The sequence below is a fragment of the Desmodus rotundus genome, chromosome 4 (assembly GCF_022682495.2).
Source record: "Desmodus rotundus isolate HL8 chromosome 4, HLdesRot8A.1, whole genome shotgun sequence".
NCBI lineage: Eukaryota > Metazoa > Chordata > Mammalia > Chiroptera > Phyllostomidae > Desmodus > Desmodus rotundus.
The window spans coordinates 48,145,190-48,170,218 of NC_071390.1; the positions used below are offsets into that span (position 1 = coordinate 48,145,190).

At 45.2% G+C, this 25,029-nt stretch overlaps 1 protein-coding gene and 1 pseudogene across 1 annotated transcript in view; one reads left to right on the plus strand and one right to left on the minus strand.

Annotated features, from left to right (window-relative positions):
- STOX1 (storkhead box 1) overlaps positions 1-25,029 on the plus strand; it is a 62,320-nt gene that overhangs the window by 18,505 nt on the left and 18,786 nt on the right. The window lies entirely within an intron of this gene.
- On the minus strand, positions 24,090-24,991 carry LOC139440262 (large ribosomal subunit protein uL6-like; annotated as a pseudogene).

Below are 25,029 nucleotides of genomic sequence, written 5' to 3' on the forward strand. Positions count from 1 at the left end.
AACCCCGCTTCACTGGCTGCCTTCCATCTAAGCTGCAGTGGTCCACGAGGCCTTTCACCCAGCCTTCGATGGGCTGTTGAGGGGACGGCGGTGTTCAGGGCTGATATTTAAGAAGGAGGAAGAGGGATGTTAGAGCATAGTGCTCAATACATGTCAGTAGTGAAGAGCACCAGCTCTGGATCTAGACTGCCTGGCTTCAAGCCCTGTTAGGGCTGCTAGCTGAGACAGTAGGCAGTTGGCTGAACTCTTCATGTCCCTGCTTCCCTTCTGTAAAACTGAGACAATAAAACTGCATTGGGCTGTTGGAGGATCTCATGAAACATATAGGTAAAGTACTTAAAATAGTACCCAGCAACAGTGAACTCTTAATAAATGTTAACAGTTCATTATTATTATTTTTAAAGATTTTATTTACTTATTTTTAGGGAGAGAGGAAGGGAGGGGGTTAGGGAGGGAGAGAAACATCAGTGTGTGGTTGTCTCTCATATGCCCCCTACTGGGGACCTGGCCCACAACCCAGGCATGTGCCCCGAGTGAGAATCAAACCAGCTACCCTTTGGTGTGCAGGCCGGCACTCGATCTACTGAGCCACACTAGCCAGGGCAGCAGTTCATTATTATTGTTGACCTCGTGGGGCGCCAGCCAGGCACAGGACCCAGTCTGACACCTCAGACTGTCCCACAGGCCTCCTTCTGTCACTCAGAGTGTGTGCTTTGGCCGTCTTGATTCCACGTGCTGAAAAATCACTATAGTGTGAAAGCAGACATAGACACAACTTTTATCTTTCCTAGGACTGTATTAGTGTGGTCCAGGCTTTGCTTTTTCATATTCAACCGGGCATTGTTGGCCCATGAGGCTGTGAGACCTGAATTCCAGTCCTAACTCCTTCCCAACGTGGCCAGTCCCTGCCTGTCTGGACTTCACCTTCAGTCAGTGGATGTGTTCCGTACACTAACGCACTATTCTCATCCCATGGAATCAGTGCACGATTCTCATAGGCCAGCAATTCCTGTCTCTTCCTATTGTTTAATTTATAAACCAGCATTTTCTAAAAATATGGAATGGTCCAGTCCATATTATTTGTAACTTAAGAAATAAAAATTATATTTTGAAAAGTTGAAAATTGTGCCAGCAGGACAAGGTATGTGCGTTTGACCCTCAAATTCTTTTCATGACTGTTCTTTCATGCCTGCTCCAAATTTTGATTCTTATTGGAATACAGGTAAAAACAATTACCTGCAAGGAAGAGTTTTGGTGTTTACTTTGTGTTTTGTGTTTATCCCAGCCTCTGACAGAATCCGTTTCTCCCCACAACCCTAAGAAAGGGGATAAAGGAAGGGTGTGCCCTTTAAATGGTAATCGTGGGTCATGTAAAACGGGCCGCCTCTGGAGAGCAACAGCAGTAGGTGATGGTGCTTTTCAGAAGGCCCAGGGCTATATGTGTTTTTAAACTGAGCTTAGCTGTCCAGCCCTGCAGTTGCCCACAGTTAGGTTTGCTGGTTGAAAGCTTCGGTAATAAAAAAATAACTTCTTCTTAGTGTTCTGAATGAATCAAAGCACTGTGGAGGTTAGTGGTTACTTGATGTGCCTTTAAAAAGAAAGAAGTAGAAGACAGTTTTCTCAGATGGAAGCCTGGTTCTCAAACCCAGGGCACTTCCGAAGACAGTGCCTTCTGTTTCTGCTCTTACTCTTTCCTCCTACACAGTGGACTCGGGCACTGTCTCCCAAAGTGTTCTATGCAGATCGTTGGTCGTGGTACACAAGTTGATTCGCGTATACATTGAAACATTAATCCTTAAAAAACAAACTGAGGTATACCTTCTAGTATAGCATATGGTACTGATTTTCCACTTAAAGTAGGGACATAAAGTTCCCTCAGTAATGATTTTTAAACAATTGATTTGAAGGTAAAGGTATATATGGATAGGCCTTAAAAACCAAAGGTGACCCCGATGGTTGATGTTTAGGAAACAGTAGACTAGGGTTTCTAAGACACTAACTTTTCAACTTCCCTCAACTATAAGGTAACCCCTGGGGAGGGTTGTGTTGTAAGTTTCCTTGGAATTGAATACTGTTACACGCTAATTTTAAAGTTGCCACTTTGTCAGTAACTGAGATTCCATGACGTCTTGTTTATTTATACTTAGACTTTTGTGTGGGTTCGCCAGGCCTCTTGGAGTGTGGGGGCTGTAGCAACAGAGACATTACTGACCCAGACCACCAGCCTTAGCTACACAGGGTGGAGGCATAAAGTGAGGGGAAAGCAGGAAGGGTGAATTCTCCAATTTATCTACTAATTCTCTCGTTCTGTGCAGGTGCCTACGAGGTGTCCTGCAGTTCAGGTCTAACACTCACTACCTGGAGTTAGCATCAGACTCACAGGTCTCAGGTTCAGTCCCACAAGACTGTCCCTACTTCAGATGCCAGTGGAAAGTATTGGGTCCTCCCTGTATTCAGGGACCCATGCTCTTTTGGGGGGGGGGCGTTCTTCCTCTCGTCTTCCCCCACTTTGCTAGGACTCACCGCAGATATGGCTCTTACACCTCCATTCCCTTGCCCTTCTGGGGACATCTGGCCCCAGTGAATATGCTGGGCTGCCCCGCCATAGGTCTCGTTCTTCATTTTTCTCTGTGGGATAAAATGCTGCCCCGGCTCTGGATTTCATTTCACCCGCGGGCATCTGGGCCCTGGGCAGGGGATCCAGGCTGCAGATGCCAACGTGGCTGCCTGCTGGGTAGTCCTGGGAAGGCTTTCCCACAACCTGCCACTCTTTTTGTGCTGCTTCTCTCATGAAATCCATTTCTGTCACAATTTTTGTAATAAGAATTTCCCTTGTTCTATGGGTCCATAAACCTATTTAGTTTGGAACCAAAGGGATGCTGTATCTGAAGGAAAGGGGCGTGGAGTCCCGTCAAAACATTTTTTTCCAGTGGTTTTCTTTGCTTTTAAGGAGGCTGGCTTGGAGCTGTGATTGATAGATACCCTGGAGCTGGGAGGGAGAGACTCGGTCTCTTATCTCTTAATGCTCCTCATTTCCTACCACTTGAATTTGAAATTCACTCTTGCTCTTCCTTGAAAAACAGGGAGAGACTTTGAGTTTGATATTAATGTTTTAAACTTGAAATTGGCTGGATGTGCCTCGTGATTGGGGAAGGGAGTTACTGTCTGTCCTTCCTCGGCTTCCTCTCTAGCCCCAAGGATCAGAAATTCCCTCTGCTGACTCATTCTAAAACTGGAGAAAGAAGCTCCATCCATTGAAGCCATAGGGCAGCAAGGAAGTTTAAACTTTTCTTTTAAGTTAAAAATGCTAAGGATAAAGCTGGCTGCTGTGGGGAGGGGCTAGGGAAGTGGAGAACAGGAGTGGACTTTTCCTGATGAATGGACCATGGATGTATTACTTTTTGCCGGTAGCTCTTGTTATTCTGGCCCACTGTGCCCTGATTTAAAGAGGACTGTGTATTGTACCCACTTCCCAGGTGTCCTTGTATCTCCTACTTTCTCTGGAATTGTATTTTCTAATAAGTGACATTTGAGAAAAAAGAAAGTAGTGGGTCCTCGGCTTACTAGCACTTCTGTCCAACTTGTCTATAAAGTCAGGAGTTCCCACAGCCACTCTCCTCAGGTTCAATAATTTGCTAGAACAGCTCACAGATCAGGAAAGTGCTTTACCTACTGTTACCAGTTTATTATAAAGGGTACAACAGACTAATGGAAGGGACGCATAGGGCAGGGTAAAGGGGAGAAGGGTTCAGAGTTTCCATGCCCTTTCCAGCACCTTGGTGTATTCACCAACTGAGAAGCTCTCCCAACTTCATTGTTTAGTTTTTATGGAGGTTTCATGACAAAGACATGATTTATTAAATTACTGGCCACAGGTGATCAGTGCAATGCCCAGCCCCTCACCCATCCCCAGAAGTTAGGGAGTGGGGCCGAAGATTCCAAGCTTCTAATCAGGGCTTGGTCTTTCTGGCAATCAGCACCCATCATGAGGCTCTCTAGGGGCCCACCAAGCACCTTATCACTCAGGAAATTCCAAGGGTTTTAGGAGCTCTGTGCCAGGAACTGGGACAGACCGAATATCTTTCCAGGTTTGATAAGGGGAAACAGGTCTCCCTACATGAAGTCACACACAGCTCTATCTTGCAGAAAGAATGGGAGAAAGAAGAGCCTCAGCATTTTAGGAAGTTTGAATGCTCCATGATTGAAGAACCTTGCAAGTTTTAATTCAATTTCTAGTGTAGTCTTCCTCCATTGTGTCAATGAAAAGTCATTAAATTTATAAATCTTTTAATTAGAGCATTGTTGGCTTTAAATACTCATCTTTACTAATTTTTATCTGGAGTGTGCACATGAAGTGTTTTGGACAGAGACAGATTATTCTTTCATGACTTTAAATTTGTCACCTACATCCAAGATCACTGTATCCAGCAAAGCTATCATGTAGAATGGAAGGGCAGATAAAGTACTTCCCAGATAAGGTCAAGTTAAAGGAGTTCATCATCACCAAGTCCTTATTCTATGAAATGTTAAAGGGATTTATCTAAGAAAAAGATCAAAAGAATGAACAGTAAAATGACAACAAACTCACAACTGTCAACAACTGAACCTAAAAAACAAAAACAAACTAAGCAAACACCTAGAACAGGAACAGAATCCCAGACATGGAGATCACATGGAAGATTATCAGTGGGGAGGGGGAGGGGGAGAATGGGAGAAAAGGTACAGGGAATAAGTAGCATAAATGGTAGGTACAACATAGACAGGGGGAGGGTAAGAAAAGTATAGGAAATGGAGAAGCCAAATAACTTATATGTATGACCCATGGACATGAACTAAGTGGGGGGAGTGCTGGAGGGAGGGGGTACAGGGTGAAGAGGGATAAATGGGAGAGAAAAATGGGTCAACTAGAATAGCATAATCAATAAGATATACTTTAAAAAATGAAATTATCTTACCCCGCCCCCACAATGTCGTCACACTGCTTTTTGGCCTCTGTTTTTTCTGGGGAGACGTCAGCTGTTGATCTATTTGGGGCTTCTTTGTGTTGAGTTGTTTTTCTCTTGCTGTTTTTAAGATTTTTGTGTCTGAGTGTGTCTTTGGCTTTCAGTGTTTTCATTCTCTGATGTGTGTGTAACATTATTATACTTGGAAGTTCTTTGAGCTTTTTGGATATATCGATTGTTTTTCATCAACTTTTGAAAGATTTTACTAAAATTTCTTCAGATATTTTTTCTGCTCCTTTCCCTTTCTCCCATCCTTCTGTAATTCCTCCGTACGCATAGACTGGTGCACTTGAAGGACTCCCGCATTTCTCTGAGGCTCTATTTCCTTCATTCCGCTTTCCTTCTGTTCTCTGGAGTGCGTGTGTATTCTCTGCTGGTCTGTCTTCAGGTGCACCGGTCCATCTGACAGTTCAAATCTACTGTTGAACCGCTTCGATGAATTTTTAATTTTTGTTATTGTACTTTTCAACTCCAGGATTTTCATTTTGTTTTTATAATTTCTGTTTATTGACATTCTGTATTTGGTGAGGCACTGTCTTCATACTTTTCTGTGCTTTTTAAGGCGTGGTTTTCTTTAGTTCTTAGAACATATGATAGCTACTTTAAATCTGATGTTTGGTCCCTCTCACAGGCAGTCTCTGTTTGCTACTTTTCCCCTGCGTCTGTGCCACAGGTTCCTGGTTCTTGGCCCGCTGTGTGACGTTGAAAACTGGACCTGTTAGGTAGTGTGTATGATGGCAACTCTGGGTCCAGTTTCCCCTCTCCCCTCTCTGGGACTTGTATTTGTTTGCTTTTATAACTTGATGAAGTCTGTTTTCCCAGCAGCACGAAGCCTTTGGTGTGTTTCTTCAGAGAATGCAGCCTAGATCCTGCACAGTCACCCTGGGATGACAGTGGGTTTTAGCAGAGCTGTCTCTGACTCTTTGTTATACCGTGTGCTTCATTCGGTCATATTCCACTCCTGTGAGGCTCTAAAAACTGCTAGCTGATTGCCTGTTGTTTTCAACAGTGCTCTGTCGGGGTCAAACTTGCTCAGCAGTCTGATTCAAATAAATTCTGGCGCGGATGATTTCTGAGGTCAGTCTTTGAGGTTTTATCTGACCCCAGGGGTGCTCTCTTTAGCAGTGTCTTTTTCTGGTTCTCTCTGGTGCACGAACTGGTCTATAGGTCAGCTCATCGTACTTTAGAGGAGCTATTTCTTCAGGAGTACCTTTAGGCTTGAACTTTCCCGCAAACTTTTTCAAATAAAGTCAGCTCCTTTGGGGAGTGTTTGACTTATTTTTAAGATTTTATTTATTTATTTTCAGAGAGAGGGGAAGGGAGGGAGAAAGAGAAGGAAACGTCAATTGGTTGATTGGTTGCCTCTTGCACACCCCCAAATTGGGACCTGGCCTACAACCCAGTCATGTGCCCTGACCGGGAATCGAACCAGCGACCTTTCAGTTTGCAGGCTGTCACTCAATCCACTGAGCCGCACCCGTCAGGGCTGAGGAGTGTTTTAGAACTCTTTCTTATGGGTTGCCTCTCCCCCGCACTGCTCTGGTGCTGGGCACAATGGTAGCCTATAGTCTTCCCAGCCTGCTCTACCAGCATGGAACCTGTGCCCTGCGAATAAACTGAGGTGAAGGTGGTTGAGATCCAGTATTCTTAGCCTGCTGCTCCTGGGGTAGAGCCAGGACTCAGTGAGTAGGGACTGGGTAGAGGAAGAGAACCCCCAATTTCTTGGGCACACTCCTGAGGAATTGAAATGTAGCCTCTTCAGTTTGGCATTGGAGGGGATGGGAAATGCAGCAGCCTGCCTGTCCTAGTGAGACATGGTAAACCTTGATCGGGAACGGAGGGAGACGGGGCCCTGGATTCTCCGCCATATTCACCTGAAGTGGAGCTTTCACCAAACTGAGCTGGAGTTGGGGGGAGGGGGAGGGATGGAGCCATGGTGGCTCAATTGGCATAGAATCATTGTCCCTACCAAGTTTTATTAGATTTTCTTTTTTTGGGGGGGGGGGGTTCAGGCTTTTTTGTCATATTTTTAATTACTTTATTATTTTTTATTGTATTTTCTCCATTACCATTTATTCCCCTTATCCCCTTCTCCCCGCCACAGTCACCACACTGTTGTCCGCGTCCATGAGTCCTTTTTCCTCACTCCCTCCACCCTTCAGCCCCCCACTCCCCAGAGCTGTCAGCCTGCTCTCTGTCTATGAGTCTCTCTATTTGCTTGTTGGTTCAGTTTATTCATTAGATTCCACATATGAGTGTAATCTTACAGTATTTGTCTTTCTCTGACTGGCTTATTTTACTAGATTTTCTTGAACAAATGTTTCCTCATTTGGTGTATGCCCTTAGAACAATCCCCAGACTTTGAGTGGTGGTTCTTTGTAGTATCCACCAGCTTTGTTTTGCTAGGAGGTGGTCCATGGAGTTCCTCCCGCTAACCAGTTTCATTAGTACTTACATAACAGCCATGAGGTGACTCCATGAGAAGCAGTTGGAAAAACCTCCCTTGCAAAATGGCGGAATATTCATAGGCATGTGATTGAGAAAAAATGATTTTCTCTGCTTACATGAGGCAATTGCCTCTCCTTCTCCACAAAGGAGAAAAGCCTCTGCTACTTGGAGTCAAGATGGAAAGCGTTCTGGCTTCTCTAACCTTCTGCAGTGTAAACACATTGCTCCAGGGGTCAGGTAAGCTTCAGCTTTTTGACCTAGAGATGTACCCAAGGTCATGGGCCTCCCTTTCCCTTGACATACAGACACATACCTCTACAGTTGGAGGTACCTGGGGAGCCCTACTGATACAGTTGCAAATTAATTTTCCAAGTCTTGCTCTTAGCCCAGGATCCCAAGTTTTCAACAAATTTATTTAGAAAATTCCAACTGTGCAGAAACACAGAACTATTTTCTGTCTCCCCTATAATTCTATTTCTTACGTTTCTCTTCAGTTGTCTACTGGTAAAATTTTCCGTAATATGCCACTCCATTGGCCATTAAAAAAAAAAAATCTGAGCAGCAGCAGCTAGAACCACATGCTTGGGGTTTTTTAAGCAGCAGTTCCCCAGCTATTGCCAGCAGTACGCCGAGGGCAGGATGAGGTCAGCCCCACTGTATTGGTCTTAGTCTTAGCCTCCAAGGCTCCTGCTGGTTTTAGTCCATTGAACAAATTTCATTTACCATAAATATCTACCGTAGAATGCCTAGTGGCTCGCTCCGGTTTCTGTATTAACCTTGCCTACCTGGCCTGAAGCATATACCCAAGCCCAGCTGGTTACGTTAATACTTTGCACAGACTTTGCCATGGCCTGCAAGAGAGAAGTCGGTGGCAAATACTGTCATATACCTTATCCTAGTAAGTTGAAGCTAACCTGAATGCCTTTGAGCCTGAGACAGGGCCGTGAATCACATCAGCTGAAGTGAGGAATGAATTTCATCCCACCTTTCTAATGGAATAACTCACATTGTAGATAAGCTGCTCACAGTGTTCGTGTCTGAGGGCTCCTTGGCTTATGCGGGTGTTTCCTTAAACACTCGAATGTTTTTGCTAACAGCTCTAGGTATAAGTCAGCGTTTTCACCATCGTTAAGTTAATGCCTGCCTTTCATAAACACATCCCCAAAAGCCACATATGGACCCTGGGGAACAAAGTTAACAATTGTTGGGGCCCCCAAGTGGGACTATGCATCATTTAGGCAGTACAAGTGGGCAGAACCCCAGTGTGGCCTCCGGCCTCCCACCAGTTAGTAAGTTTTGGGGCTTCCTGCTTCAGCCTGAGTAGCAGGTCATTTCAGTTCTTGTTTGCAGAGGGACTGCCTGCAGGCTGTTTCAGGCTGTCCTGCTTACTTAGGACACCAGTTCATCTGTTCCTGAGGTGTGGCTGACACCTGGAGGTGGTCTGCATGGAAAATGCAGGAGCTGGGACTGTCCCCTCCTGTCTGTGGTCAGCTGTCAGGCAGCAAGAGCACGTTCAGAGGTCAGTTTGAATTTGGAGTGCTCACAGCAGCAAGGAAGGCAATTAGGAACCAGGCCAGGGCAGCAGGTGGGGAGAGCAGCATGGGAGCACTCCAGGAGCAGACTCTGATAAGCAGAGGTCATTGATTCCTCCCCAACCTGCCCCTGCATCTTCCCAGTCTAAAGCCTTCCCGTCCCTGGGGCCTTGCTTTTTGCTTTCCTTCCATTGTTATACAGTCAGTGTGTGTGTTACTATGACTTCTCACGTGTTTTCCATCTTCCTCTCCTCTCACCCAGATCTTTCTTCCAGAAGGGTTGGGTGCCAGGGAGACAAAAAAACTCTTCTCAGAACATTTTTCATACAATTCAAACGGACTGAAATCTAAATCTCCTAAAACCCTGTCCAAGCAAGCCTATCTGGGATTATCATTCGGGGAGAGAGAGAAAGACACAGCATCATCGTTCTAATGGTCAGGGCAGAATTCTGAAAGTCCCCTGACAGAGCAGGGCGTCCACAGCTGTTTTCAGCTGAACAAAGCTGAAAACCCCTAGGGGCATGGGTGAGCCTGGCCCCCAGGCAATTGAGGGAAACTTTGTGAATCTAGGATCCCTCTGATTTCTCCCAGACTCCGAGACTTTTCCCTGCTTGGGGCACCTGAAGGGGATAGCTGCCCGTTTCTTCTGCAAACCTAAACTGCTGCCTGGCTAGCACAGCCTTTCTTGCAAGGATTTTTTTTTTTAAAGCTCCTTTCCAAATCAATTTCTTACCTGTCAGTCATAGAGTTGAGTTGACCCATTCCACAAATGGGCACATCTGATTTCCACAAGAGCTCATTAAAAAGCTTAAAAGGTTGCTTTTCCAAAAGGCACATGTTTAGTAACCATGTCTGGAAACTGCCTCCTTTCTGCTCTCGAGGCACACTGCTTTCCCAAAGCAAACGTCATAGCGAGAATTCTGCACTTGTTCTGTCTCCCACACCTTGAAGCCGAGAAGATTTCGGGCTTCCAATTTGATGGCAAGAAGCCAAGAGTTTTCTCCTCTTTGCCAGAACCTCAGGGTTAAGAGGTACCTGTTTTGCCCACAGGTGGCAAAAAGCAAGGGAGTCCCGTTAACACCTTTCTTTGTAGCTTTTCCTGACCAGACAATCATCTCCAGCACTTGTGATAAGCGTGTAACATTCAAATCAGTTTCTGCCATGCATTCTGATGTAGTTGCACAGAAGACAGTGCAAACACATTTAAAACCTTTTTTCCCCACTGCAGTTTTGCACGAACTCCTAGTTCGAGTTAGCATTTACAGGGATAAAAATCACAGCTGCAAGGAGAAGCTGTTTCCTTGCATAAGTGAGGCAAAATGCAGGCTGTAGGGTGGCATTTTTGAACAGCCCTCCCTTTTCCCCCCTCCATCCTTGGCCTCTGGGAGAAGGCTCCAGAACTCTCTGCTCGCTCACAGAAGTTTCCCTCTACCTTCCTCGGCACCTCCGCCTATACCATGTCCCCTCTCTAGTGTCCAACAGGGTGATCAACATTCGAAATCTCCCCCCTAGTCCCCTCTTTCCACCTGTGTAGAGACACTAGTGGAGCGTTTCCTGAAACAGGAAGACCAGCTGGGGTAGAAAGGGAACTAAGGATCAGAGGGGAGCAGAGAGGTGTCCCCAGTGTAGCAACCTAGACACTGCCCTGTGGCAGCGGGCAGTTGAGCTCTGCAGTCCTCATTGACTTGCTCTGGCTGTGGGGACTTATTAACACTCTCTCTTCTTACCTGTAGGAGAGAGCAGCATGAGCTTCTCTTGCCCCACTACATCCCAACTGTGAGAACTCCTAGGCCGTCTGGAAGAGAGAGCAAAATCCCCAAGTGCCATTGGAGTTGTACTTTCCTCTCTCCTGATATCTGGCTAACAAACTTCCCAACCCTTTCAACATAGCTGCTGCTTGTTCCCTTGGATATGCTTCAAATCCTGCTAACCAGCCTCAGGGCTGTCATCGGGCTCTCCCAGTAACGGATGTGACCAACAGGATCCCATCATCCTTGCTGCCATAACTGTTGGGCTCCATTTCTATCATTTTTTACATGGTATAGTTGTAAATTAGCTTTGCTGAGGATCCCAAGATTTCAGCCTCACCCAAGGATAGGTTCATTGATTTTTAGAGAGAGAGAGAGAGAGAGAGAAACATTGATGGGTTGTCTCCTGTATGTACCCTGACTGGACTCAAACCCGCAACTTAGGTATGTGCCCTGACCGGGAATCTAACCCGCAACCTGTCAGTATATGGACGCTCCAACCAATTGAGCCACACTGGCCAGGGTAAGATTTCAGCAACATTTATCAGAAAGCCCAGCTCTTCAAAGTCAAACATTCTGTTTCTCTTGCCGACCGTTTGCTCCATTGGGCCACATTGGAAGCAGAGTGGATGCGTGACTTCCGTGACCCAGCAGTCTGTGTTGCTCCAGGCAGTTCCGCTTTTTGGCTTTACTCTCCTACCTCCAAGTTGAGGCATCACGATTGGGCTGCCAGGCGTAAGGCTGAGGTGGCAGTGGGAAGGCGGGGTGGCTTGGGCAGGAGGGTTGGCGAGGTCAGCAGGGGTACTGGCTGTGCAACACTTGGGAGAGGGGGTATTTCATGGGAAGTGGAGAATGTCAGCCTTAGATGACAAAAAAGAGGGTGTTAGAGAAGCAGTAAGCCAGGAAGCAAGTATGCTTGGAAGGTATGTTGGAGCCCCTTCTCTGGGTTGAAACCCGAGAGTGAGGAACGGAGTGTTTGTTTTGAGTGGGGTTGGGGAGCCGTGTCTGTGTGGAAGCCAAAGAGAGAGGTCAGATGACCTCTGCAGGTGGACCCTCGCAGTCTCTGCCTGGGCACACGACATGATACGCACAGACCCACACCCGTTCTACTGCAGCCTGAGAAGCTGTCTGGCTGCCTTGGGTCAAAGCTACAGCAATGGACGGCTTAGTGTGAAGTAAGTAGGTGGTCGGCCCTTAGAAGCAGTGATCAGATGACCCTCACATGGAAAACCAGAGCCATTACTATTCAGCAAGACCTGCAGCCTCATAAGATTTCTCAGGGTGGAGAAGTTTACATTTCGTTTCTAAGTCAGTGACCTTGGGAAAATATGCCGAAGTCCTGCTGAGGGACAGTCACATCTGCCCAGATTCAACATGAAGCCTTCTGTGCTGAAGAAAAGGGAATCCACCATCTTAAAATCGAAGTTTGTCTTTAAAGTTTCTAACAGGCTAGACGTGCTTCTTGGTAAAACTATACTTATGTGAATTGTATCCCCAGAGTGGCTTTTATCTTTTAAAAGTTAATATTTCAGGAGGCCCAAAGAGTCTGTAATCAACTTGAAAGCAGCTGGAGCATAGCAGACCGTCTGGGGGACGTGAAAGGGACCATTGATGCAGAAACCCAGTGATGCTTTCCAGATCGGTGCAGGAGCGTTCGGGGTGAGAGACGGGGTGGCTGACTGGGCCGTGCAGCGCCGCTGAGGGGGCACCTCTGGGCTCAGATCCTGGGGAAGACCCTGTTCATTGTTCTGAGCCACCACCCGACACCTTGGTCAGTAGGAGAGGAGCAGGCAAGGCTGCAGTTTTGGTGATGCTTTTGGTCAAGTATGTGTGGATGTGTGTGTGTGCAGTCTTGGGTAAAAGGCAGCATTAAGTGTGTTGATCTCGTGATGTAATAACGCAGAGCTTTCTCCCAGCTTCTGTCACCATGGAACCCTGCTGTCGTTGGTGCAGGAGGCCACTGCTGTCCACCACACAGACCCAGCCACAGAGACCCAGGGCTGGACGGATCCAGCTCTTTCGGGACCAAACGTCCCTCTCTTCAACAAATGGCAGGAGGGATTCCCCGCCCCTGAAATATAAGTGGGGTTATTCATTATTGGTCTGTTTCATTCCCGAGTTAATCTTACATTGATGTTAACGGTGATACTGACTTCTGGCTCCATTTCACAAGACTTCCTTTTGGGAGAGATTGAAAGGCATCCCGTTCTCAGGGCTGTAACTGTAGATCCCCATGTGGAGAGCGGGCCGTACAGCTGTGACACTTCTTATCTTCCCCTCTGATTTCTGCGTGCAATAAGGAGAGCCTTCCTCATCAAGAGTGCCTGCTGTAACCCTTTTAGTACCAATTTCCCTGAGCAGTTAAAAATTAGCAATCCTGGCTAAGGCTTCTGCATCTCGTTCTTCTCCAGGCTTGTCTCAGACTTGACATGATGAAGCAGCAGGGGCCCTGACATCTTTTCTGTAAACGCTCGACAGGTGTCATTCTCGCTTCACAGCAGTTAGGGTGCTGAACTAAAAGCATTGGCTGGTATAAAATCCAGAAGCTTTAATCAGGGCCTCATTAAGACAGAGATTTTGCCCACAGCAGAAAATAGGAGGAGGAAGTAAATGTCAGGTGTCTTTGCCTAAGAATTTTGGTTAGAGATGTGTTTTACTGTGGCACGAACAAATGAGGGGTAGATTTGTCTCATAACAAGAAGTTTGGAGGTAGGTAGCCTGGGGCCCGCACAGCGGCTCAGCAAGCCTTTCGGACACCTGTGCTCGCTCTTTCTGCTTTGCCTTCCTTGGTGGGTTATTTTTTGACATCATGCTTGTCAACGCACAGTCACAAGATGGTTGCACCCGCTTCAAGATCTGGGCTGGAAGAAAGAATCAAGAGTGTAAGGGTAAAAGATGAAGGAAGGGCCTTTTCCTTGAGAGGCCTATCCTCGCAGTGCCAGCCGGCTGCCGTTATCTCACTGACCACGGTGATTCGCTGGTTTAAAGTGAGGCTGGGTCCTGGCTGGGGTGGCTCAGTGGATTGAGCGCCAGCCTGCAAACCAAAAGGTCGCTGGTTCAATGATCCTGGTTGGGGGCTTTTGAGAGGCAACCAATTGATTTTTCTTCCCTCACTTTCTCCCTGCCTGCCCCTCTCTCTAAAAATAAATAAAATCTTTTAAAAAATGTTTAGAAAAAGAAAGTTGTGTTTTGTTTTGTTTTTTTTAAGGGAGGCTGGGAAGTCGGGTAACAAGCTCTCCTGCCTCCACACTTCAAGAAGGCAAGGAACAAGCTAATTGGGAACATATGTTGCATGCGCCAGTTCCACGGTATCTGCCACAGGGTCACAACAGAACGTTGCCAGATAGAACAAAGCAGGACTAGCAGTAGGCTTCACCAGCATAAATTGTCTTTTTCCAGGTTTTCTCCAGATTGTGGTCAGGATTGGCGTCTGGTCAGTCAGGTGACAGGCGTTGGGAAAAGTCAGGATCGGCTAAGATATCCATCCGTGTGCAGGGCCACGGCCTTACAAGACAAACTTGCCGTACTAATAATGACATGGAACAAGGGATGGTCAAGTTTAATATCCCTATTTTGAGAAGAAAAGTTAAAGAGTGCCAATACTGATAGAAAAACTATGTGTCGAATCTTATTCCCGGTACTTCTAGATGTTTTCCCACATAACCTTTGAGCCAGGTACTGTTAATCCTATTGGACAGTTATGGCCACTAATGACTATTCAGGGGGCACACAGTCTGGAAGTAGAAGTGGAGGATTTGGGTCCAGGTCTGCCTGACCAATTCCAGGGCTCCCTCTAGTCTACGCTTAGGTACCCCAAGACCCCACAGGGACAAATCTGATGTTTATTCCTTATGGTAGTCCTCCCCAAACATCCACGCTCTTCTGAAAATGGCATTCAGGAGGGGGACCGAGGAATACTGAGTCCCAGTCTTACCCAGGCTTATAATTATAAGCCTCAAACCACTGCTCTTCTGCTAGAATTGGAGCCCCTCGAAGGCAAGGACTGTGTCCTGTTCGCTGTTGTAGCCCCAGTAACTGGCATGTGGTCGGTATTCAATAAATATTTGCTGGTGAGGAATGAAGGATCGTGCTCTTACTATCAGTTTTTTTAAAATTTTATTAAAAAGATTCATTTTCAGAGGGGAAGAGAAGAAGAAAGAGAGGGGGAGAAATACCAATGCATGGTTGCCTCTCCCGCACCCTCTACTGTGGACCTGGCCACAACCCAGGCTTGTGCCCTGACTGGGATTCGAATCAGTGACCCTTTGGTTCGCAGCCCACTCTCAATCCAGTGAGCCACACCAGCCAGGGCTAATTTTTTATTTATTGATTTTAAAGAGAGATGGGTGGTGGGGCGGGGGAGAGAGAGAGAGAGAGAGTGAGCGCAACGTAGATTTGTTGCTCCATTTGTTTATGTATTCATTTTGATCCTTGTATGTGCCCTAACCGGGAATCAAACCCACAACTTCACAACCTTGATGTATCAGGATGATGCTCTAATCAGTTTATCAGTGTTTTTTGAGTACTTAATGCTGCACTATAGTAGCCACTTGTTTAATTTTTCTTAATTGATTCATGTAGGAAGGAGAATATATTTACATGTGAGGGGATCAGAGAATAATTCATGGGAGAGCCAGTTAGCATTTGAGCCAGTCTTCATGAGAGAACTTGTAAACACTTTGGTGTGGGAAAGAGTGGTTTAGGTGGAGGAAATAAGGACAAGGCTGCCGAGATGAGAAAGTACAGATTATTCAGGGGGAGGCCAGTTTAAATGGAGAGAAGTCGCAGCAATAATAGGCATTGCAGAAAAGGGATTGTTGCCACATATGCTTGGGAAACGCTGGGTTAAACTAGGTTGTCCATTACAGTTCTCAGAGCCTTTAACAGTGCTGCGATGACTCCAAGCAGAATTTCTCAAACACTCAACCCTGGGGCCCTTTTCTCGCAGAGCATTTCATAGAACAAATTTGCCACAGAACACACTTTGGGAAATGCTGATCTAGCTCAGCCCCACATTGATAGACGAGGAAACTGGGATCCAGAGAGGTGACTTACTCAGAGCCACATAGCTCTGGATTGGAACCCCAATCAGATTACTTGACCTAATATGTTACCCTAGGTGGCGAAGGGGACTTTGCAGATGTAATTAGGTTATAGATTCTAGGGAGATTATCCTAGATTACCCGGGTAGCCCCAATCTCATCACATGAGCCCTGAAAAGCAGAGAACTTTCTGTGGCTGAAAGCAGAAACGAAGCAACTGAAGAATGGGAAGAGCTAATCTGAGCATGAAGATGCTGTCTTTGAAGAGTAAGAGGACAGGACAAGAAATGCAGGTGGCTTTAAGTTTCTGAGAAGAGGCTCCCCTCGGACAGCCATCCGTCAAGGGGATAGGGACCGCAGTCCTCTGAATTCTGCCAGAAATCTGAGTGAGTGTGGGAGCAGAGTCTCCCCCAGAGCCCCCTGAGTTAGAGCCCAGGCCATGAGACCCAGAGCAGAGGAGCCCACCAGATTTCTCACCTGCGGGCAGTGAGATAATACATTTGTGTTGTTTTAAGCCAGTAGCTGTGTTTATGTTAATTTATTTTGACAGCCTTATAAAACTAACACACTTGTGTAAGTCATTAACATATCCAAAGTGGAAGCCTTGAAGGGAAGAGAGGTTAGGAAAGGGCACCCAGGACCTTAAGGGCTTTGGGGCTGAATGTGAATGAGTTTTAGTGTTTTTAAAACACCAAAGGGGTCGAGTTATTCACATCCTTCCCTCCCAGTCTGTAGTCCCTGTCTCTCCGCCTAGAGTGAGGGTGGTTGTCCTGGGGGAAGGCTGCTAGAGGCGCAAAGGGATCCCTGAGGTGGGGCCCCCCCTCTGTCTCTCCTGACAACCAAATCGTGGTGTGTCCGAGACACCAGTGGCCTGAGGCCACTGCAATTCAGCTGATAGTGGATATTAATGGATGTAGCACTTGATGGCCATTAAAGAAGATAGCACTAAGGACTCCTGCTGTTGAACAGCCCAGCTTCTGCAGGGAGCCTTCGGCTTTTCAATAGAGGGCATTTCCCAGAAGGGGGACCATTTGTCTAGGAGTCCAAAATAAACATCATCACGCTTGAGAAAGAATTTCAGCTGCCATGGTAGATAAACCCACTACCCTCAGACCACAGCCAGTTTCTGAGCCTCGGAGCTCTTTTGTTTCTAAATGCGGAGGAGAGTGTTTGCATTCTTTATTTTACTAAAATGAAAGGGCGACACGGAGAGGGGCTTGGTTTTGCTGGCCTGAAACCTTTCCTTTTGTTCCCATTTTGTTTGATTTTCTGAACCTATTTAAAGTTATAACACAATAGATTTAGTTATTTAAAGCCGTAGAAATTTTCGCACAGCATCTTTGAGGCGATGCATGTTGTCACAAAATACTTTCATTTTTTTAAAAGGTCAGGATTAATTTTAATGTTAAAGAAATTTGGAAATTCTGTATTGGATAAAAGTACAGTTTAAAATCAGAGAAGCTTCTTGGATTACTTAGAACAAAATATCCTTTTTTATTACACTTGAGTGTATCTGCAGGCTGTTTTATTCATGCTCCATTGTCATCTCTAATGCACGCAGAAGATACCTTTCCCACAGCGTGATTCAATACAGGCGCCCAAAAGAGATGGTCTCAGATTTCACTGTCCGGGTAATTAGCAGAGTTTGAGGAGCTCAGTTTAACCGTTTGAAGGTCAATATTGCATGAATTTTTGGCAGGCTGCCTAGCACAGAGTTCACAAACACATTTGTATAGGGACTAAATATTTTTATACTAGAAAAAAGTTTGTGTTTTGAATATGAAACAAGTAAAGGATTAGGTTTGCCTAGAATTTAATTTTATGGCAAATTTATGTTATAGCGTGACACAAAAAAAGTTCTCATGTGAATGCTTTCCAGATTTCCAAAGAACCCTCCTTTGTTTTGCATAGTTGGTAGCACAGTCTCTTACGGACCTTAAAATCAGATGCAAGCACCCCAAATTAAAATGTCAGAATTTAGTTTCCAAGAGGAGACCCTTTGGGAATTTGTTTAGGTGCTTTAAAATATGAGATAAATGGAAATATAAAATGGAAATACTACTTTTCCACTAAAGGTAAAGTTTTTATGTAAAACTAATTTTGTCCCTGAAATTTAACTGTAGTATCAGATATCAAAAGAAACGCACTCAGCGGAAGATGGCGGCTGCAGTGTGGAAAAGAACTCCACTCAGGGATCCTGGCGGCCGTCCCTTCCACTCTCTTCCCAGAGCCACAAGCCCCAGTCTCTCCTCCCTTTGTCGGGGTCCAGTAGCCAGAATGTGGTGTGGCTCCCAGGATGAACAGCAGTTTAAGCTGGCCTTGCCCTTCTAAGGTAGTAGATGAGGGCAAGAAATTCTAAAGTGCCAAAGCAACTAAGTGACAAAAGGAGAATCTTTCAACAAATGGTGCTGCGACAAATGGACACTATTTGCAAAAAAATAAAGTCATCTTTTGCCATTCACTTTTTACAAAATTTAAATAAAATTTAATCATAGACTGAAATGTAAAATGTAAAACTGACTTCTTTATTGGTAATATAAAAATTATTTGGGACAAGCCCTGGCTGGTGTAGCTCAGTGGTTTGAGTGCTGGCCTGAGGACCAACTGGTCACTGGTTCGATTCCCACTCAGGGCACATGCCTGGGTTGCGGGTCAGGTCCCTGGTAGGGGCGTGCAAGAGGCAACCTTTCTCTCACACATCAATGTTTCTCTCCCTCTCTTTCTCCCTCCCTTGCCCTTTCTCTAAAAATAAAGAAAATCTAAAAAAAATTTTTTTTAATTTTCATTACTTGGGAGGACTAGAGGGTGACCAAAATTAGCCAGATATTGGATATCATACACAGATCTTTCTCATTATTGTTTTAAAAGATTTTATTTCTTTATTTTTAGAGAGCGGGAAGGGAGGGAGAAAGAGAGGGAGAGAAACATTCATGTGAGAGAGAAACTGATCAGTTGCCTCTCGGAGGTGCCCGGCTGGGGACCAGACCCACAACCCAGGCATGTGCCCCTACTGGGAATCGAACAGCGGCCTTTCACTTTGTGGAACAATGCCCAGCCCACTGAGCCACACCAGTCAGGGCTCTCGTTATTTGTTATACCTCCACAGTGCACTACTGTGTTTGCCATTGCTCATTTCACCAGTCTCCTCTTTATAAACAAATGTTTTATTTTTTCCTTTAGTCTTTCCTATAATGACAACAAAGATATAACAATAAATAGCCTTGTGCATGTCATTTGAAAAAAAAATGAGACACTCAATTGTGATAAAAATATTTCAAGGGTTTTCTCAGGGGACAAAGTGAACACAGGATTGGGTCAGACCGACTGTAAATTGATGTGGACTCTGCCTTTCTCACTTGGAGACCTGGAGTCACACGTCTTCTTAGTATGTGGCTGTTGCCTCTAAAATGGTCATGATACAAAATCATGCCATAGATTAATTGATAATCGATCACCTTTAATCCATGTTGTTCGAACCCCGGTACTGCTTTGCTCTTCTGTTGGCTTGTGCTGCTCCCTCCCCACCAACCCAGAGGAAAGTAAGCGTGCTGGACAAGCCACTCAGCTGACACCAGTGCTTCCCGTTCATGAGGGTGAAGAGTTTAGGCTTGCTTTGATTGTACTAAAGCTTCCAACTGATGATCTGTAGCTGGCAGATTTAGGAGTCCCGTATCCCTGGTTGAAGCTTCCCCCGGTACCACAGCTCAGGGAGGGTTTGCTTGGTCTGCTTCAGCTCTTTTCTCTGGGTCTGGTGAATGGCAGCCTTGCTGTGTCCGCGTTTGTCATGAATGTACCTCTTGCTGTTTTACCTCGGGGCGTGCGTATTCACACCTCATGAACCAGCCAGGAAATGGCTCTTTAGCCACTTTTCTCGGCTGCTAGAAAACAGCCAGGACAGGGCAATCATCTAGAGGCTGTCTAGAGGCCTCCACCTGAGGCATATGGAGGGGCCGTTGTGCCCTGACATAAAGAAACCACCCCCTTTCCTCAGAATTTTCATGAGACCCTTGACTGCACCAGATTATTATGGAACTATTGTCACCAACTCCAGGATCAAGCTACACTTTCTCGGGTTCTGCTCCTGTTGGCCCAGGGCGTGTAGGCCACCGTCATCAGGCACCAGGGGGCAGGGATTCATTGCCTAGGGTTACATGAATTTATGTCCCTCAGGCAGGAGGCTGACTCTGCTCACAGTTTTAGGATGCCAAGCTATAACGGACCTGCCTGGACTTTACTGGGTGTCATCAGTTTTGACAGTTAAGAATCCTGTATCTTCATTTGCTGGTTGGGCATCTATATGCTGCATACGTTTAATTTGCCTTGCACTGTTTTTTCTCCCCCAAAGTAGACTTATAAAAATTGTTTTAAAACTCATAACTTGCCTTATCATAACTTGTAAATTTAAACAAATTTTATATACCAACTAAATCCTTTGGAAGTGCAGCAAGGTATCAATAAGTTAATAAAAATCATCTTTGCAGAAAAGGCGTCCTTAAGTGCAGCAAGCACAAATCTGGATGGTTCTGCTTTGTTGATATTTTTTGTGAAACCAGTCTTTCAGCCTAAACACTTTTCCATTTTCCGCAAAACCCAAGAGCACAAGGCTGTGTAATCAGAGAGCATTGCTGTGAACTGTTTGCTCTGCCCCCTCAGCCTCTCTTAGCCTTCTGATCCCTGCTCCTTCTCAAGGGTCAGAGGTCCATGGCAGGCCTGAACTTAAGGGCGCTCTTCAATTATCATTAGTAGTTGAGTGTAAAACCACAGGGCTGGCCTCCTCTGATTGTGAAATCTATAAGTGGGCTCTTATACACAAAATGTTAATTTTTGTGTTTTAGTTATTATATTCCAAAACCCCAAGAAAAGCAGAAGTAACTGAAACAAACGGTGGCTGTAGCTTGAAAATAATTCCTGCCTCCGTCACAGATGTTCCCTTGTCAGGGTTCACCCTGCTTTCCTGCCCAAGAAACTCTTGATTTATGCACCTGCAGGCGTAACTTAGCAACGGCTGTGAAGGAAATGTACTGAGAAACTTCTAAGCTTTGTCTAGAAGGGAGCTCCAAAGCAGAGGTTAAATGTGATTTAGCATGTTCTCTAAAATGCAGCTGACTAACAGTTGTATTAATTTTAAGGAGAAGAAAAGATAAGTTGTCTTCCTAGTTGGTAGTCGATTTGTTTCCTCTTGTGGTGACCACTTCATAGGGTATATAAATGTTCAATCCCTCTGATGACACCTGAAACTAATCCAGCATGTCACCTATAGTTAAAAATAAATTTAAAAATGAAATACATATTCCCCACACCGGTAGGTATTATGAATACAATTTCTAAGAGTGTCTTTGGATTTGGCAAGCAGTGTTAGTTTCTTTTTAAGAAGTTGTTTGGGATTTTTTAAATGGAAGAAAAAAGTTCTATTTCTCATACATTCTGCTTGCAAACCAAATATAGTGCGTTCTGAAAAGTCTATTTTTTTAACTTTTATTTTGAAATAATTATAGATATACAAGAGGTTGCAAAGAAATTTATAGGAATATCCCATGCACCCCTACCCCTAGCTCTATGGAAAATCTATTTTGATTGTAAGTTTTCCTACAAAAAGAGGACCGAATTTAAGGACTGAACTAGAAAATGGGCTGCTTCAGCTCTAGCTCAAAGGCATAGTAGAGCCCCAAACAATGGACCTCAGTAACAACCCCATGTTTGTTTGCAGAGAAGAGAGCTGCCACTGGTATTTCCCGCCCCTCCCCCCATCTCAAGGTTCAAAGTGAGTAGGGTTAGGGTAGTGGGGAGGTGAGGCTTGAAAGTCTATCGTGTGGTTGAGCAAGAAGACCTGCTTAGGTTGTGCCCTCTACTCCAGTACTTTTTAGACCGTATCTTTCTAAGAGAAGAGACCTTTCCCCCCTCCTGTTCGAATTAAGGACTTCTAGTCCACAAGAAGTTGGTTGGGGACAGGCAACCAACGTAAGATCACATACAAGAAAAAAGCCACAAGAGTTTTAGGAGATGAGGAAGAGAGGTATGTAAAAGTTTAGAGTCACTTATTTTAAATAAGCACATAGAGTTATGTTAAGGAAGTATACACATATTTGAAAGTGTAATTTTATGTTTGGTCTGGTTCAGGACGGAGGTGAAAGAGTAGAAGGTAAATCTGAGATGTGGAGGGGAAGAAGAAAAGGAAAGAGGAAATGAAGTTAAGGAGAGAAGCTTATTACCTTTAGCTTACAGGTAGGGGTAGGAGGATTTTGAGTTTTAAGGCAGTTACCATCCAACTTGGACAGCTTCGCTAATTAATTGATTAGCCGTTCCTCCTGGCTTCTCAGAATCCAATGGGATAGCCACAAGCACGCCTAGAGGAGATCCTTCCCTAGGATGTCAAAGCAGCAATTCTTTCCTGTGTTGTGCCCTTCCGAGCCTAAGGTGCCCCAGCCTGCCAGATAGAGAAGCTTAAGTAAACAAGAAAACAGACCAGTGAGGTAGAACAGCACACTGCTTATCAGTTTCCTTAAGGAAGTCCTTTATCTTAGTGCAGATACAATGGGTATTATGGCTGCCACCAGCTTTGGCAGCTCACCTGTTTTGGCTGTAACCCTTCTCACTCTCGAGTAGTCACCACCTTCCTACCCTCTCCTTGAAGGCTGCTGAACTGTCCCTGCAGGGTATGTATGGCCAAAGTGTTCTCAGTTCTTTGGCTTCCTTCTGGCTACACTTGACTCCCCCTGTAGTCCCAGGGCCACGTTTATTTGTTGAATGGTTAGCTACTTTAACATTGCGGTCATTAACACCCTCACCCCTACCGCTCCAAAGAATGGACATCACCTGGGAGCTTGTTAGAAATGCAGAACCACAGGTTCCTCTTCAGACCTGAATCAAAATCTGTGCATTAGCACAATCCCCTGATGATTCTCATAGGTGCATTAAACTGTAGAAGCACTGCTGGCCTCTCTGGCTCTCACCACACTTAAATCACCTTGAGACTCAGGGCTCCTTTGTAATCTTCATACTGGTGTTTTAAATTTCCTAATATGCTCCAAGTACAGCTCCTCAAACTTCCACCCTTCCTGTTGTCATTGCCATTTTTTCCCCACCCCATGCCTATCCCGCTGTCTCCCTATCTAACTTTACAGAGATCAAATAACCTTGCTGTGCTAATTTTTTTTCCTTCTATGCCTCAAAATATTTCCAGTCTTCTGCCACCCTCGTTTTTTCCCTCAAGTCTCAGATGAAGTAATATCTTCCTCAATGCTAAGCTAGTCCTTCTACCTGCACCTTTAATCCCCCGGACATTTGGCAACGCAGACATTTTTGGTTGCTGCAAATGTGGGAGATACTACTGGCACCTAGTAGGTAGAGGCCAAGAGCGCTGTTAAACACCCTACAATGCGCAAGACAACCCCGCACAACAGGATAATTGTCCGGCTAGGGTGACCTGTTTGCCTTCGACTTTCTCAGGTACAGCACTGCAAACCCTACGTCCCAGGAAACCTCTCGATCCTGGGCATATTGGGACAGTTGGTCACCCTGTGTCGGCCCGAGACATTGAGAAACCCTGGCCTGGAAGGAAGTTCATTTACTTCACTTTTCCCTCACCACCTCCCTTCCCTTCAGCCTGAATTTAATTTGTCTTCTTTTCTATGGAAATGGTTCTCTTGAAAGTCCCCATTGTCATCTTTCAATTGAGAAATCCTGTGGCCCCCTTTGCCCCTCAACCATGTTGATCTCCTTTAAACATTTGGCACTGTTGTTTTGCTATTCATTGTGATGTGTTTTTCCCCTCCTGGTTTTGGTCCTCTCCCTCCTACCCTCACTGCTGTGGTTTCCCTCTTTTGTGGGTTACTATGTCTACTCTCTCTTAAATGTAGATTAGTCCCTTAGTTAAGTGTTCCTTGGTGCCCTTCTTTACTCTTCTATTAAAGAATTGATTCTGCTCCTTAGCTTCAGATCTCATCTCTATTAGTTGATTCCCAAATTTCTTCCCAGAGTCCAGTCTTTTATTTCCAATTAATTGAGGGGTTCCCTTGGATGTCCAGCAGAATCTGAAACTCAACCTGAGTAATGGCAAGTTAAGAAGAACATAAAATAAGTTGGTAAGAAGAAAAGGCAATATGGTCCAGCTCACGTTTCCAGCCATTTCTTCCATTTTGTTCAGACATAAGCCTTAAACTGTGTCTAACCGAGGGCGACTCTATCCGTGCTCTTAAATACCTTTTGTTTTCCTCCTTCCATGGTTTCGCTCCATGTCTTCTTGCTAATTGGAAAACCATTCTGCCCTTTCCCTTTCAAAGTCTTCTTTCCCCCTTTTCCCCAATACATGGCTTTTATTGCATTTTTAAAATATCACAGATATGTCTGAGGAATCACCTGGCATCTTGCTGTTTCTATAGCTGGACGGACAGATCTTATTCGTCAGCCTGCTGAACCGTTCCTTTTTCAGAAACAGGTACCATCCAAAAGTTTTCCGATATCCTTGTTTTTAACTGTTGTAGCTTGCTGAATCAAAGCAGCTGAACTTGATACAAGTTCAATGTCATTTCCTTCAAGAATCAACTCATCTTTCTGGGCTTCAGATACCTAACAAGCAATGCTTGACCTCACCCAAACCCTGCAGTTGTTTTCTGCCCAAGAAATTTCTTATTTCAACACGAGAACCATTCTCCTGGATAGTGACGTCGTGAGAATACACAGACCTCATCTTGTAGCTGAAGCCCGGGTAACGGGCACCCTTGGTCATTTCTGTACATGACTGCAGATAGTGCGAATGGTGGCCAGCTCCTTTCCATTTCCCCACCATTTGTCAGCCCACAGCCTCTTCTTTTTCTTTCCAAGGAGTCTGAGTTCTACATTGATGTGTCTGAAGTCCCTTCACAGGGTGCCTCTGGGGCCCTTCACAGTAACCCTGTGTCCCTTCAGAGTGATGTCAATGTTTTCTGGAATGTCCACAGTCTGATGCTGAGAGTGGCCTTCGTCCTCACAGTAGATGTGGCAAAGAGAGTTCAAGTCGTCTTAGTCGTTCCAATCAGGAAAAGTGTGGAATGATGAAGTACTGGGATTAGGTGTCTGAAGACCTATTTCTGTCACTTTACTGGCTTTTAGACCTGGGGACAATTATTGGAGCTTTCTATGGGTTTCCATATTTTATTTTTTGACTGTTTTATTTCATCTTCACCGCCACCACCACCACCACTATCATCAATAAACATGCAGTTTCTTTCTTCCTTGTACATGGCATTGTCAAATGGGTGCTACACTCTGTCTGTGGTAC